The 13,057-nt window shown below is 66.7% G+C and overlaps 1 protein-coding gene across 1 annotated transcript in view; it reads right to left on the minus strand.

Moving 5' to 3' along the window:
* LOC141258706 (uncharacterized) overlaps positions 1-11,212 on the minus strand; it is a 98,308-nt gene extending 87,096 nt beyond the window's left edge. The window contains exon 1 of the mRNA XM_073673728.1: positions 11,076-11,212. The gene's annotated coding sequence lies outside the window, so the exon portion shown is untranslated. The remainder of the gene's footprint in view (positions 1-11,075) is intronic.
* Between the last annotated feature and the right edge of the window lie 1,845 nt (positions 11,213-13,057).

Below are 13,057 nucleotides of genomic sequence, written 5' to 3' on the forward strand. Positions count from 1 at the left end.
GGATCGACCATTGACTTCCAACACCCCGAAACCTTCCCGTCCGTCACAACGGAGAGTCGGGGGCACCATACACATCAGACTGTGGCTGAACCTGGCGACATCAGTCTTAGGTGAATGGAAGCCTTAGTGTAAACTGCAGAACAGAGAGTACAGTGTGCACAGAAATCACCAACCTCCATACAGCAACTCTGACCTACTCATCTCTGTAGTGGGACAGCGAGAATGGAGCTACTGCACAGAGGACGTCCTTATAGACAGTACTGTTATGATCTGCAACATCAACTAAGGAAAGATAGGGGAAAGCTGTCACTACAGTAAGACTAAGCTGAATCCCTACGATGTAGCGGCCTGCCTGTTCCTAGAGAACAGACCCGCCTTAGTCCTCGGCTAGTCTGAACGAAGACCTATAGCATAAGGGGAGGGGTCCCTAAAAGAACTAAGGACTGGAACACCTCCTAAACAGAGAAGTTGTTGCAGAACACAAAAAGACAAACAGACAAAAAAGGTACTAGAGGTCCCAGAGGACCAAGCGAACTGACAGCGAAAGGCACAGAAGCACTTAGCTAGAGAAACAGTCAAACACTGAAGTCCAGCACAGCCAGAAGGGAGGAGCTGGAATATAAAGGCAGATGGTCACGTGACCGCAAAACACAAGATGGAAAAACAAACAGGAGGGTTCTAACAAGTACAGTGTGCACAGATATCATCAACCTCCATACAGCAACTCCGACCTACTCATCTCTGTAGTGGGACAGCGAGAATGGAGCTACTGCACAGAGGACGTCCTTATAGAGAGTACAGTGCACAGAAATCACCAACGTCTATACACCTCGGCTCTCCTCCTCCTCCTCCTCCCACACACCTCGGCTCTCCTCCTCCTCCTCCCACACACCTCGGCTCTCCTCCTCCTCCTCCCACACACCTCGGCTCTCCTCCTCCTCCTCCCACACACCTCGGCTCTCCTCCTCCTCCTCCCACACACCTCGGCTCTCCTCCTCCTCCTCCTCCTCCCACACACCTCGGCTCTCCTCCTCCTCCTCCTCCCACACACCTCGGCTCTCCTCCTCCTCCTCCTCCTCCTTCCACACACCTCGGCTCTCCTCCTCCTCCTCCCACACACCTCGGCTCTCCTCCTCCTCCTCCTCCTCCTCCCACACACCTCGGCTCTCCTCCTCCTCCTCCCACACACCTCGGCTCTCCTCCTCCTCCTCCCACACACCTCGGCTCTCCTCCTCCTCCTCCCACACACCTCGGCTCTCCTCCTCCTCCTCCCACACACCTCGGCTCTCCTCCTCCTCCTCCCACACACCTCGGCTCTCCTCCTCCTCCTCCTCCTCCCACACACCTCGGCTCTCCTCCTCCTCCTCCTCCCACACACCTCGGCTCTCCTCCTCCTCCTCCCACACACCTCGGCTCTCCTCCTCCTCCTCCTCCTCCCACACACCTCGGCTCTCCTCCTCCTCCTCCCACACACCTCGGCTCTCCTCCTCCTCCTCCCACACACCTCGGCTCTCCTCCTCCTCCTCCTCCCACACACCTCGGCTCTCCTCCTCCTCCTCCTCCTCCCACACACCTCGGCTCTCCTCCTCCTCCTCCTCCTCCCACACACCTCGGCTCTCCTCCTCCTCCTCCTCCTCCTCCCACACACCTCGGCTCTCCTCCTCCTCCTCCTCCTCCCACACACCTCGGCTCTCCTCCTCCTCCTCCTCCTCCCACACACCTCGGCTCTCCTCCTCCTCCTCCTCCTCCTCCCACACACCTCGGCTCTCCTCCTCCTCCTCCCACACACCTCGGCTCTCCTCCTCCTCCTCCCACACACCTCGGCTCTCCTCCTCCTCCTCCTCCTCCCACACACCTCGGCTCTCCTCCTCCTCCTCCTCCTCCTCCCACACACCTCGGCTCTCCTCCTCCTCCTCCCACACACCTCGGCTCTCCTCCTCCTCCTCCTCCTCCCACACACCTCGGCTCTCCTCCTCCTCCTCCCACACACCTCGGCTCTCCTCCTCCTCCTCCTCCTCCCACACACCTCGGCTCTCCTCCTCCTCCTCCCACACACCTCGGCTCTCCTCCTCCTCCTCCTCCTCCCACACACCTCGGCTCTCCTCCTCCTCCTCCTCCTCCTCCTCCCACACACCTCGGCTCTCCTCCTCCTCCTCCTCCTCCCACACACCTCGGCTCTCCTCCTCCTCCTCCTCCTCCCACACACCTCGGCTCTCCTCCTCCTCCTCCTCCTCCCACACACCTCGGCTCTCCTCCTCCTCCTCCCACACACCTCGGCTCTCCTCCTCCTCCTCCTCCTCCCACACACCTCGGCTCTCCTCCTCCTCCTCCCACACACCTCGGCTCTCCTCCTCCTCCTCCTCCTCCTCCCACACACCTCGGCTCTCCTCCTCCTCCTCCTCCTCCTCCCACACACCTCGGCTCTCCTCCTCCTCCTCCTCCTCCCACACACCTCGGCTCTCCTCCTCCTCCTCCTCCTCCCACACACCTCGGCTCTCCTCCTCCTCCTCCTCCCACACACCTCGGCTCTCCTCCTCCTCCCACACACCTCGGCTCTCCTCCTCCTCCTCCTCCCACACACCTCGGCTCTCCTCCTCCTCCTCCTCCCACACACCTCGGCTCTCCTCCTCCTCCTCCTCCCACACACCTCGGCTCTCCTCCTCCTCCTCCTCCCACACACCTCGGCTCTCCTCCTCCTCCTCCTCCCACACACCTCGGCTCTCCTCCTCCTCCTCCTCCCACACACCTCGGCTCTCCTCCTCCTCCTCCTCCCACACACCTCGGCTCTCCTCCTCCTCCTCCTCCCACACGCCTCGGCTCTCCTCCTCCTCCCCCATACGCCTCGGCTCTCCTCCTCCTCCTCCTCCCCCATACGCCTCGGCTCTCCCTCTCTCCCCCCCCCCATACGCCTCGGCTCTCCCATTCCTCCCCCCCCCCATACGCCTCGGCTCTCCCTCTCCTCCCCCCCCCATACGCCTAGGCTCTCCCTCTCCTCCCCCCCCCATACGCCTCGGCTCTCCCTCTCCTCCCCCCCCATACGCCTCGGTACTCCCTCTCCTCCCCCCCCCCCCCCATACGCCTCGGCTCTCCCTCTCCCCCCCCCCCCATACGCCTCGGCTCTCCCTCTCCTCCCCCCCCCATACGCCTCGGCTCTCCCTCTCCTCCCCCCCCCATACGCCTCGGCTCTCCCTCTCCTCCCCCCCATACGCCTCGGCTCTCCCTCTCCTCCCCCCCCCCCCATACGCCTCGGCTCTCCCTCTCCTCCCCCCCCCCCATACGCCTCGGCTCTCCCTCTCCTCCCCCCCACCATACGCCTCGGCTCTCCCTCTCCTCCCCCCCCCATACGCCTCGGCTCTCCCTCTCCTCCCCCCCCCCCATATGCATCGGCTCTCCCTCTCCTCCCCCCCCCCCCATACGCCTCGGCTCTCCCTCTCCTCCCCCCCCCCCCCATACGCCTCGGCTCTCCCTCTCCTCCCCCCCCCCCATACGCCTCGGCTCTCCCTCTCTCCCCCCCCCCCATACGCCTCGGCTCTCCCTCTCTCCCCCCCCCCATACGCCTCGGCTCTCCCTCTCTCCCCCCCCCCCATACGCCTCGGCTCTCCCTCTCTCCCCCCCCCCCATACGCCTCGGCTCTCCCTCTCTCCCCCCCCCATACGCCTCGGCTCTCCCTCTCTTCCCCCCCCCCTCCGCCTCGGCTCCCCCCCCCCCCCCCATACGCCTCGGCTCTCCCTCTCTCCCCCCCCCCCCCTCCGCCTCGGCTCCCCCCCCCATACGCCTCGGCTCTCCTCTCCCCCCTCCCCCCCATACGCCTCGGCTCTCCTCCTCCTCCCCCCATACGCCTCGGCTCCCCTGCCCCCCATACGCCCCATACGCCTCGGCTCTCCTCCTCCTCCCACACACCTCGGCACTCCTCCTCCTCCCACACACCTCGGCACTCCTCCTCCTCCCACACACCTCGGCACTCCTCCTCCTCCCCCCATCAAACGCCTCGGCTCTCCTCCTCCTCCCCCCATCAAACGCCTCGCCTCTCCTCCTCCTCCCCCCCCCATACGCCTCGGCTCTCCTCCTCCTCCTCCTCCCCCCCATACGCCTCGGCTCTCCTCCTCCTCCTCCCCCCCATGCGCCTCGGCTCTCCTCCTCCTCCCCCCATACGCCTCGGCTCTCCCTCTCCCCCCTCCGCCCCATACGCCTCGGCTCTCCTCCTCCTCCCACACACCTCGGCTCTCCTCCTCCTCCTCCTCCCACACACCTCGGCTCTCCTCCTCCTCCCCCATCAAACGCCTCGGCTCTCCTCCTCCTCCCCCATACGCCTCGGCTCTCCCTCTCCTCCCCTCCCCCATACGCCTCGGCTCTCCCTCTCCTCCCCTCCCCCATACGCCTCGGCTCTCCCTCTCCTCCCCTCCCCCATACGCCTCGGCTCTCCCTCTCCTCCCCCCCCCATACGCCTCGGCTCTCCCTCTCCTCCCCCCCCCCCCCATACGACTCGGCTCTCCCTCTCCTCCCCCCCCCCATACGCCTCGGCTCTCCCTTCCCCCCCATACGCCTCGGCTCTCCCTCCCTCCCCCCCCTCCCCCCCATACGCCTCGGCTCTCCTCCTCCTCCCCCCATACGCCTCGGCTCTCCTCCTCCTCCCCCCATACGCCTCGGCTCTCCTCCTCCTCCCCCCATACGCCTCGGCTCTCCTCCTCCTCCCCCCATACGCCTCGGCTCTCCTCCTCCTCCCCCCATACGCCTCGGCTCTCCTCCTCCTCCCACACACCTCGGCTCTCCTCCTCCTCCCCCCATCAAAAGCCTCGGCTCTCCTCCTCCTCCCCCCATCAAACGCCTCTCCTCGGATCTCCTCCTCCCACACGCCTCGGCTCTCCCCCCCCATACGCCTCGGCTCTCCCTCTCCTCCCCCCCCCATACGCCTCGGCTCTCCCTCTCCCCCCCCCCCCCCTCCCCCATACGCCTCGGCTCTCCCTCTCCCCCCCCCCTCCCCCATACGCCTCGGCTCTCCCTCTCCTCCCTCTCCTCCCCCATACGCCTCGGCTCTCCCTCTCCTCCCCCCCCTCCCCCATACGCCTCGGCTCTCCCTCTCCCCCCCCCCCCATACGCCTCGGCTCTCCCTCTCCCCCCCCCCCCCATACGCCTCGGCTCTCCCTCTCCTCCCCCCCCCCATACGCCTCGGCTCTCCCTCTCCCCCCCCCCCCATACGCCTCGGCTCTCCCTCTCCTCCCCCCCCCCCCATACGCCTCGGCTCTCCCTCTCCTCCCCCCCCCATACGCCTCGGCTCTCCCTCTCCTCCCCCCCCCCCATACGCCTCGGCTCTCCCTCTCCTCCCCCCCCCCCCATACGCCTCGGCTCTCCCTCTCCTCCCCCCCCCCCATACGCCTCGGCTCTCCCTCTCCTCCCCCCCCCCCATACGCCTCGGCTCTCCCTCTCCTCCCCCCCCCCCATACGCCTCGGCTCTCCCTCTCCTCCCCCCCCCCATACGCCTCGGCTCTCCCTCTCCTCCCCCCCACCCCACACGCCTCGGCTCTCCTCCTCCTCCTCCCCACACACCTCGGCTCTCCTCCTCCTCCTCCTCCCACACACCTCGGCTCTCCTCCTCCTCCCACACACCTCGGCTCTCCTCCTCCTCCCACACACCTCGGCTCTCCTCCTCCTCCCACACACCTCGGCTCTCCTCCTCCTCCTCCTCCCACACACCTCGGCTCTCCTCCTCCTCCTCCCACACACCTCGGCTCTCCTCCTCCTCCTCCCACACACCTCGGCTCTCCTCCTCCTCCTCCCACACACCTCGGCTCTCCTCCTCCTCCTCCCACACACCTCGGCTCTCCTCCTCCTCCTCCTCCTCCCACACACCTCGGCTCTCCTCCTCCTCCTCCCACACACCTCGGCTCTCCTCCTCCTCCTCCTCCTCCTCCTCCCACACACCTCGGCTCTCCTCCTCCTCCTCCCACACACCTCGGCTCTCCTCCTCCTCCTCCTCCTCCCACACACCTCGGCTCTCCTCCTCCTCCCACACACCTCGGCTCTCCTCCTCCTCCTCCTCCCACACACCTCGGCTCTCCTCCTCCTCCTCCTCCCACACACCTCGGCTCTCCTCCTCCTCCTCCCACACACCTCGGCTCTCCTCCTCCTCCCACACACCTCGGCTCTCCTCCTCCTCCCACACACCTCGGCTCTCCTCCTCCTCCCACACACCTCGGCTCTCCTCCTCCTCCTCCTCCCACACACCTCGGCTCTCCTCCTCCTCCCACACACGTCGACTCTCCTCCTCCTCCTCCTCCCACACACCTCGGCTCTCCTCCTCCTCCTCCTCCCACACACCTCGGCTCTCCTCCTCCTCCTCCTCCCACACACCTCGGCTCTCCTCCTCCTCCTCCTCCTCCCACACACCTCGGCTCTCCTCCTCCTCCTCCTCCTCCCACACACCTCGGCTCTCCTCCTCCTCCTCCCACACACCTCGGCTCTCCTCCTCCTCCCACACACCTCGGCTCTCCTCCTCCTCCTCCTCCCACACACCTCGGCTCTCCTCCTCCTCCCACACACGTCGACTCTCCTCCTCCTCCTCCTCCCACACACCTCGGCTCTCCTCCTCCTCCTCCTCCCACACACCTCGGCTCTCCTCCTCCTCCTCCTCCCACACACCTCGGCTCTCCTCCTCCTCCTCCTCCTCCCACACACCTCGGCTCTCCTCCTCCTCCTCCTCCTCCCACACACCTCGGCTCTCCTCCTCCTCCTCCCACACACCTCGGCTCTCCTCCTCCTCCTCCTCCCACACACCTCGGCTCTCCTCCTCCTCCTCCTCCTCCCACACACCTCGGCTCTCCTCCTCCTCCTCCTCCTCCCACACACCTCGGCTCTCCTCCTCCTCCCACACACCTCGGCTCTCCTCCTCCTCCCACACACCTCGGCTCTCCTCCTCCTCCTCCTCCCACACACCTCGGCTCTCCTCCTCCTCCCTCCTCCTCCACCACACCCCTCGGCTCTCCTCCCTCCTCCCACACACCTCGGCCTCCTCCCTCCTCCCCACACTCGGCTCCTCCTCCTCCCACACACCTCGGCTCTCCTCCTCCTCCTCCTCCCACACCCCTCGGCTCTCCTCCTCCTCCTCCTCCCACACACCTCGGCTCTCCTCCTCCTCCCCTCCCCACACACCTCGGCTCTCCTCCTCCTCCTCCTCCCACACACCTCGGCTCTCCTCCTCCTCCTCCTCCTCCACACACCTCGGCTCTCCTCCTCCTCCTCCCACACACCTCGGCTCTCCTCCTCCTCCTCCCCACACACTCGGCTCTCCTCCTCCTCCTCCTCCCACACACCTCGGCTCTCCTCCTCCTCCTCCTCCCCACACCTCGGCTCTCCTCCTCCTCCTCCCCACACCCTCGGCTCTCCTCCTCCCCCCCACACGCCTCGGCTCTCCCTCTCTCCCCCCCCACAGCCTCGCCTCCTCCTCCCTCCTCCTCCCCCCCCATACGCCTCGGCTCTCCCTCTCCCCCCCCCCCCATACGCCTCGGCTCTCCCTCTCCTCCCCCCCCCCATACGCCTCGGCTCTCCCTCTCCCCCCCCCCCATACGCCTCGGCTCTCCTCTCCCCCCCCCCCCCCCCCCCCTCCCCCATACGCCTCGGCTCTCCCTCTCCTCCCCTCCCCCATACGCCTCGGCTCTCCCTCTCTCCCCCCCCATACGCCTCGGCTCTCCCTCTCTCCCCCCCCCATACGCCTCGGCTCTCCCTCTCTCCCCCCCATACGCCTCGGCTCTCCCTCTCCCCTGCTCTCCCTCTCTCTCCCCCCCCCCTCCCCCCATACGCCTCGGCTCTCCTCCTCCTCCCCCCATACGCCTCGGCTCCCCCTCCCCCCATACGCCTCGGCTCTCCCTCTCTCCCCCCCCCCCCATACGCCTCGGCTCTCCCCCCTCCCCCCCATACGCCTCGGCTCTCCCTCTCCCCCTCCCCCCCATACGCCTCGGCTCTCCCTCTCTCCCCCCCCCCATACGCCTCGGCTCTCCCTCTCTCCCCCCCCCCATACGCCTCGGCTCTCCCTCTCTCCCCCCCCATACGCCTCGGCTCTCCCTCTCTCCCCCCCCCATACGCCTCGGCTCTCCCTTTCCTCCCCCCCCCCCCATACGCCTCGGCTTTCCCTCTCTCCCCCCCCCCATACGCCTCGGCTTTCTCTCCCCCCCCCCCCCATACGCCTCGGCTCTCCCTCTCCCCCCCCATACGCCTCGGCTCTCCCTCTCCCCCCCATACGCCTCGGCTCTCCTCTCCTCCCCCCATACGCCTCGGCTCTCCTCCTCCTCCCCCCATACGCCTCGGCTCTCCTCCTCCTCCCCCCATACGCCTCGGCTCTCCTCCTCCTCCCCGCATACGCCTCGGCTCTCCTCCTCCTCCCCCCATACGCCTCGGCTCTCCTCCTCCTCCTCCCACACACCTCGGCTCTCCTCCTCCTCCCACACACCTCGGCTCTCCTCCTCCTCCCACACACCTCGGCTCTCCTCCTCCTCCCACACACCTCGGCTCTCCTCCTCCTCCCCCCATCAAAAGCCTCGGCTCTCCTCCTCCTCCCCCATCAAACGCCTCGCCTCGGCTCTCCTCCTCCTCCCCCATACGCCTCGGCTCTCCTCCTCCTCCCCCCATCAAAAGCCTCGGCTCTCCTCCTCCTCCCCCCATCAAACGCCTCGCCTCGGCTCTCCTCCTCCTCCTCCCACACGCCTCGGCTCTCCCCCCCATACGCCTCGGCTCTCCCTCTCCTTCCCCCCCCCATACGCCTCGGCTCTCCTCCTCCTCCCCCCCATACGCCTCGGCTCTCCTCCTCCTCCTCCTCCCCCCCATACACCTCGGCTCTCCTCCTCCTCCCCCCCATACGCCTCGTCTCTCCTCCTCCTCCCCCCCATACGCCTCGGCTCTCCTCCTCCTCCCCCTCCCCCCCATACGCCTCGGCTCTCCTCCTCCTCCTCCTCCCCCATACGCCTCGGCTCTCCTCCTCCTCCTCCTCCCCCCCATACGCCTCGGCTCTCCTCCTCCTCCTCCCCCCCATACGCCTCGGCTCTCCTCCTCCTCCTCCCCCCCATACGCCTCGGCTCTCCTCCTCCTCCTCCCCCCCATACGCCTCGGCTCTCCTCCTCCTCCTCCCCCCCATACGCCTCGGCTCTCCTCCTCCTCCTCCCCCCATACGCCTCGGCTCTCCTCCTCCTCCTCCCCCCCATACGCCTCGGCTCTCCTCCTCCTCCTCCCCCCCCATACGCCTCGGCTCTCCTCCTCCTCCTCCCCCCCATACGCCTCGGCTCCTCCTCCTCCTCCCCCCCATACGCCTCGGCTCTCCTCCTCCTCCTCCCCCCCATACGCCTCGGCTCTCCTCCTCCTCCTCCCCCCCATACGCCTCGGCTCTCCTCCTCCTCCCCCCCACACACCTCAGCTCTCCTCCTCCTCCCCCCACACCACCTCAGCTCTCCTCCTCCTCCCCCACACACCTCAGCTCTCCTCCTCCCCCCACACACCTCAGCTCTCCTCCTCCTCCTCCCCCACACCTCAGCTCTCCTCCTCCTCCCCCCACACACCCCTCAGCTCTCCTCCTCCTCCCCCCACACACCCCTCAGCTCTCCTCCTCCTCCCCCCACACACCCCTCAGCTTCCTCCTCCTCCCCCCACACACCCCTCAGCTCTCCTCCTCCTCCCCCCACACACCCCTCAGCTCTCCTCCTCCTCCCCCCACACACCCCTCAGCTCTCCTCCTCCTCCCCCCACACACCCCTCAGCTCTCCTCCTCCTCCCCCACACACCCTTCAGCTCTCCTCCTCCTCCCCCCACACACCCTTCAGCTCTCCTCCTCCTCCCCCCACACACCCCTCAGCTCTCCTCCTCCTCCCCCCACACACCTCAGCTCTCCTCCTCCTCCCCCCACACACCTCAGCTCTCCTCCTCCCCCCCATACACCTCAGCTCTCCTCCTCCTCATCCCACACACCTCAGCTCTCCTCCTCCTGCCCCCACACACCTCAGCTCTCCTCCTCCTCCTCCCCCCACACCTCAGCTCTCCTCCTCCTCCCCCCACACCTCAGCTCTCCTCCTCCTCCTCCCCCACACACCTCAGCTCTCCTCCTCATCCCCATACACCTCAGCTCTCCTCCTCATCCCCATACACCTCAGCTCTCCTCCTCCTCCTCCCCCACACACCTCAGCTCTCCTCCTCCTCCTCCCCCCACACCTCAGCTCTCCTCCTCCTCCTCCCCCCACACCTCAGCTCTCCTCCTCATCCCCACACACCTCAGCTCTCCTCCTCCTCCTCCCCCCACACCTCAGCTCTCCTCCTCCTCCTCCCCCCACACCTCAGCTCTCCTCCTCCTCCCCACACCTCAGCTCTCCTCCTCCTCCCCACACCTCAGCTCTCCTCCTCCTCCCCACACCTCAGCTCTCCTCCTCCTCCTCCCCCACACCTCAGCTCTCCTCCTCCTCCTCCTCCCCCCACACCTCAGCTCTCCTCCTCCTCCTCCCCCACCTCAGCTCTCCTCCTCCTCCTCCCCCCACACCTCAGCTCTCCTCCTCCTCCTCCCCCCACACCTCAGCTCTCCTCCTCCTCCTCCCCCCACACCTCAGCTCTCCTCCTCCTCCCCCACACACCTCAGCTCTCCTCCTCAGCTCTCCTCCTCCTCCCCCCACACCTCAGCTCTCCTCCTCAGCTCTCCTCCTCCTCCTCCCCCCACACCTCAGCTCTCCTCCTCCTCCTCCTCCTCCCCCCACACACCTCAGCTCTCCTCCTCATCCCCACACCTCAGCTCTCCTCCTCATCCCCACACACCTCAGCTCTCCTCCTCCTCCTCCTCCTCCCACACCTCAGCTCTCCTCCTCCCCCACACACCTCAGCTCTCCTCCTCATCCCCACACACCTCAGCTCTCCTCCTCCTCCTCCCCCCACACCTCAGCTCTCCTCCTCCTCCTCCCCCCACACCTCAGCTCTCCTCCTCCTCCTCCCCCCACACCTCAGCTCTCCTCCTCCTCCTCCCCCCATACACCTCAGCTCTCCTCCTCCTCCCCATACACCTCAGCTTTCCTCCTCATCCCCATACACCTCGGCTCTCCTCCTCCTCGGCCTCTTACCTTACACATCACAGTATACATAACTCCTGTGTACACAGCGGCTGACATCAGAGACAACAACCTGCACCTACTGCAGCAGCTGAAGGACCTGTGATGACGTCAGCACCATGTGACTGTCATGGGCGGAGGATGGAACGTCACTGAACGGACGCGTCCTCAAGTAAGATGGTGGAGAGGAACCTTCTGACGTCACATGGTCATGTGACAGCGACCAGTCACGTGACTCAGCTACTAAGCATTGCGTGCCGTAAAGTGAGAGGAGAGCTGAGGTGTATGGGGGGGGGAGGAGGAGGAGAGCTGAGGTGTATGGGGGGGAGGAGGAGGAGGAGAGCTGAGGTGTATGGGGGGGAGGAGGAGGAGAGCTGAGGTGTATGGGGGGGAGGAGGAGGAGAGCTGAGGTGTATGGGGGGGGGAGGAGGAGGAGAGCTGAGGTGTATGGGGGGGAGGAGGAGGAGAGCTGAGGTGTATGGGGGGGAGGAGGAGGAGAGCTGAGGTGTATGGGGGGGAGGAGGAGGAGAGCTGAGGTGTATGGGGGGGAGGAGGAGAGCTGAGGTGTATGGGGGGGGGAGGAGGAGAGCTGAGGTGTATGGGGGGGAGGAGGAGAGCTGAGGTGTATGGGGGGGGGAGGAGGAGAGCTGAGGTGTATGGGGGGGGAGGAGGAGAGCTGAGGTGTATGGGGGGGGGGAGGAGGAGAGCTGAGGTGTATGGGGGGGGGGAGGAGGAGAGCTGAGGTGTATGGGGGGGGAGGAGGAGAGCTGAGGTGTATGGGGAGGAGGAGGAGAGCTGAGGTGTATGGGGCGGAGGAGGAGGAGAGCTGAGGTGTATGGGGCGGAGGAGGAGGAGAGCTGAGGTGTATGGGGGGGGGAGGAGAGCTGAGGTGTATGGGGGGGGAGGAGAGCTGAGGTGTATGGGGGGGGGAGGAGAGCTGAGGTGTATGGGGGGGGGAGGAGAGCTGAGGTGTATGGGGGGGGGAGGAGAGCTGAGGTGTATGGGGGGGGGAGGAGGAGAGCTGAGGTGTATGGGGGGGGGGAGGAGAGCTGAGGTGTATGGGGGGGAGGAGGAGGAGAGCTGAGGTGTATGGGGGGGAGGAGGAGGAGAGCTGAGGTGTATGGGGGGGAGGAGGAGGAGAGCTGAGGTGTATGGGGGGGAGGAGGAGGAGAGCTGAGGTGTATGGGGCGGAGGAGGAGGAGAGCTGAGGTGTATGGGGGGGAGGAGGAGAGCTGAGGTGTATGGGGGGGGAGGAGGAGAGCTGAGGTGTATGGGGGGGGAGGAGGAGAGCTGAGGTGTATGGGGGGGGAGGAGGAGAGCTGAGGTGTATGGGGGGGGAGGAGAGCTGAGGTGTATGGGGGGGAGGAGGAGAGCTGAGGTGTATGGGGGGGAGGAGGAGAGCTGAGGTGTATGGGGGGGGAGGAGAGCTGAGGTGTATGGGGGGGGGAGGAGAGCTGAGGTGTATGGGGGGGGGAGGAGAGCTGAGGTGTATGGGGGGGGAGGAGAGCTGAGGTGTATGGGGGGGAGGAGGAGGAGAGCTGAGGTGTATGGGGGGGGGAGGAGAGCTGAGGTGTATGGGGGGGGAGGAGAGCTGAGGTGTATGGGGGGGAGGAGGAGAGCTGAGGTGTATGGGGGGGGAGGAGAGCTGAGGTGTATGGGGGGGGAGGAGAGCTGAGGTGTATGGGGGGGGAGGAGAGCTGAGGTGTATGGGGGGGGGGAGGAGAGCTGAGGTGTATGGGGCGGAGGAGGAGGAGAGCTGAGGTGTATGGGGGGAGGAGAGCTGAGGTGTATGGGGATGAGGAGGAGAGCTGAGGTGTATGGGGATGAGGAGGAGAGCTGAGGTGTATGGGGATGAGGAGGAGAGCTGAGGTGTATGGGGGAGGAGGAGAGCTGAGGTGTATGGGGCGGAGGAGGAGGAGAGCTGAGGTGTATGGGGCGGAGGAGGAGGAGAGCTGAGGTGTATGGGGGGGGGAGGAGGAGAGCTGAGGTGTATG

The sequence above is a fragment of the Phyllobates terribilis genome, unplaced genomic scaffold (assembly GCF_046119375.1).
Source record: "Phyllobates terribilis strain yellow unplaced genomic scaffold, ASM4611937v1 Scaffold_3__8_contigs__length_932513732, whole genome shotgun sequence".
Taxonomy (NCBI): Eukaryota; Metazoa; Chordata; class Amphibia; order Anura; family Dendrobatidae; genus Phyllobates; species Phyllobates terribilis.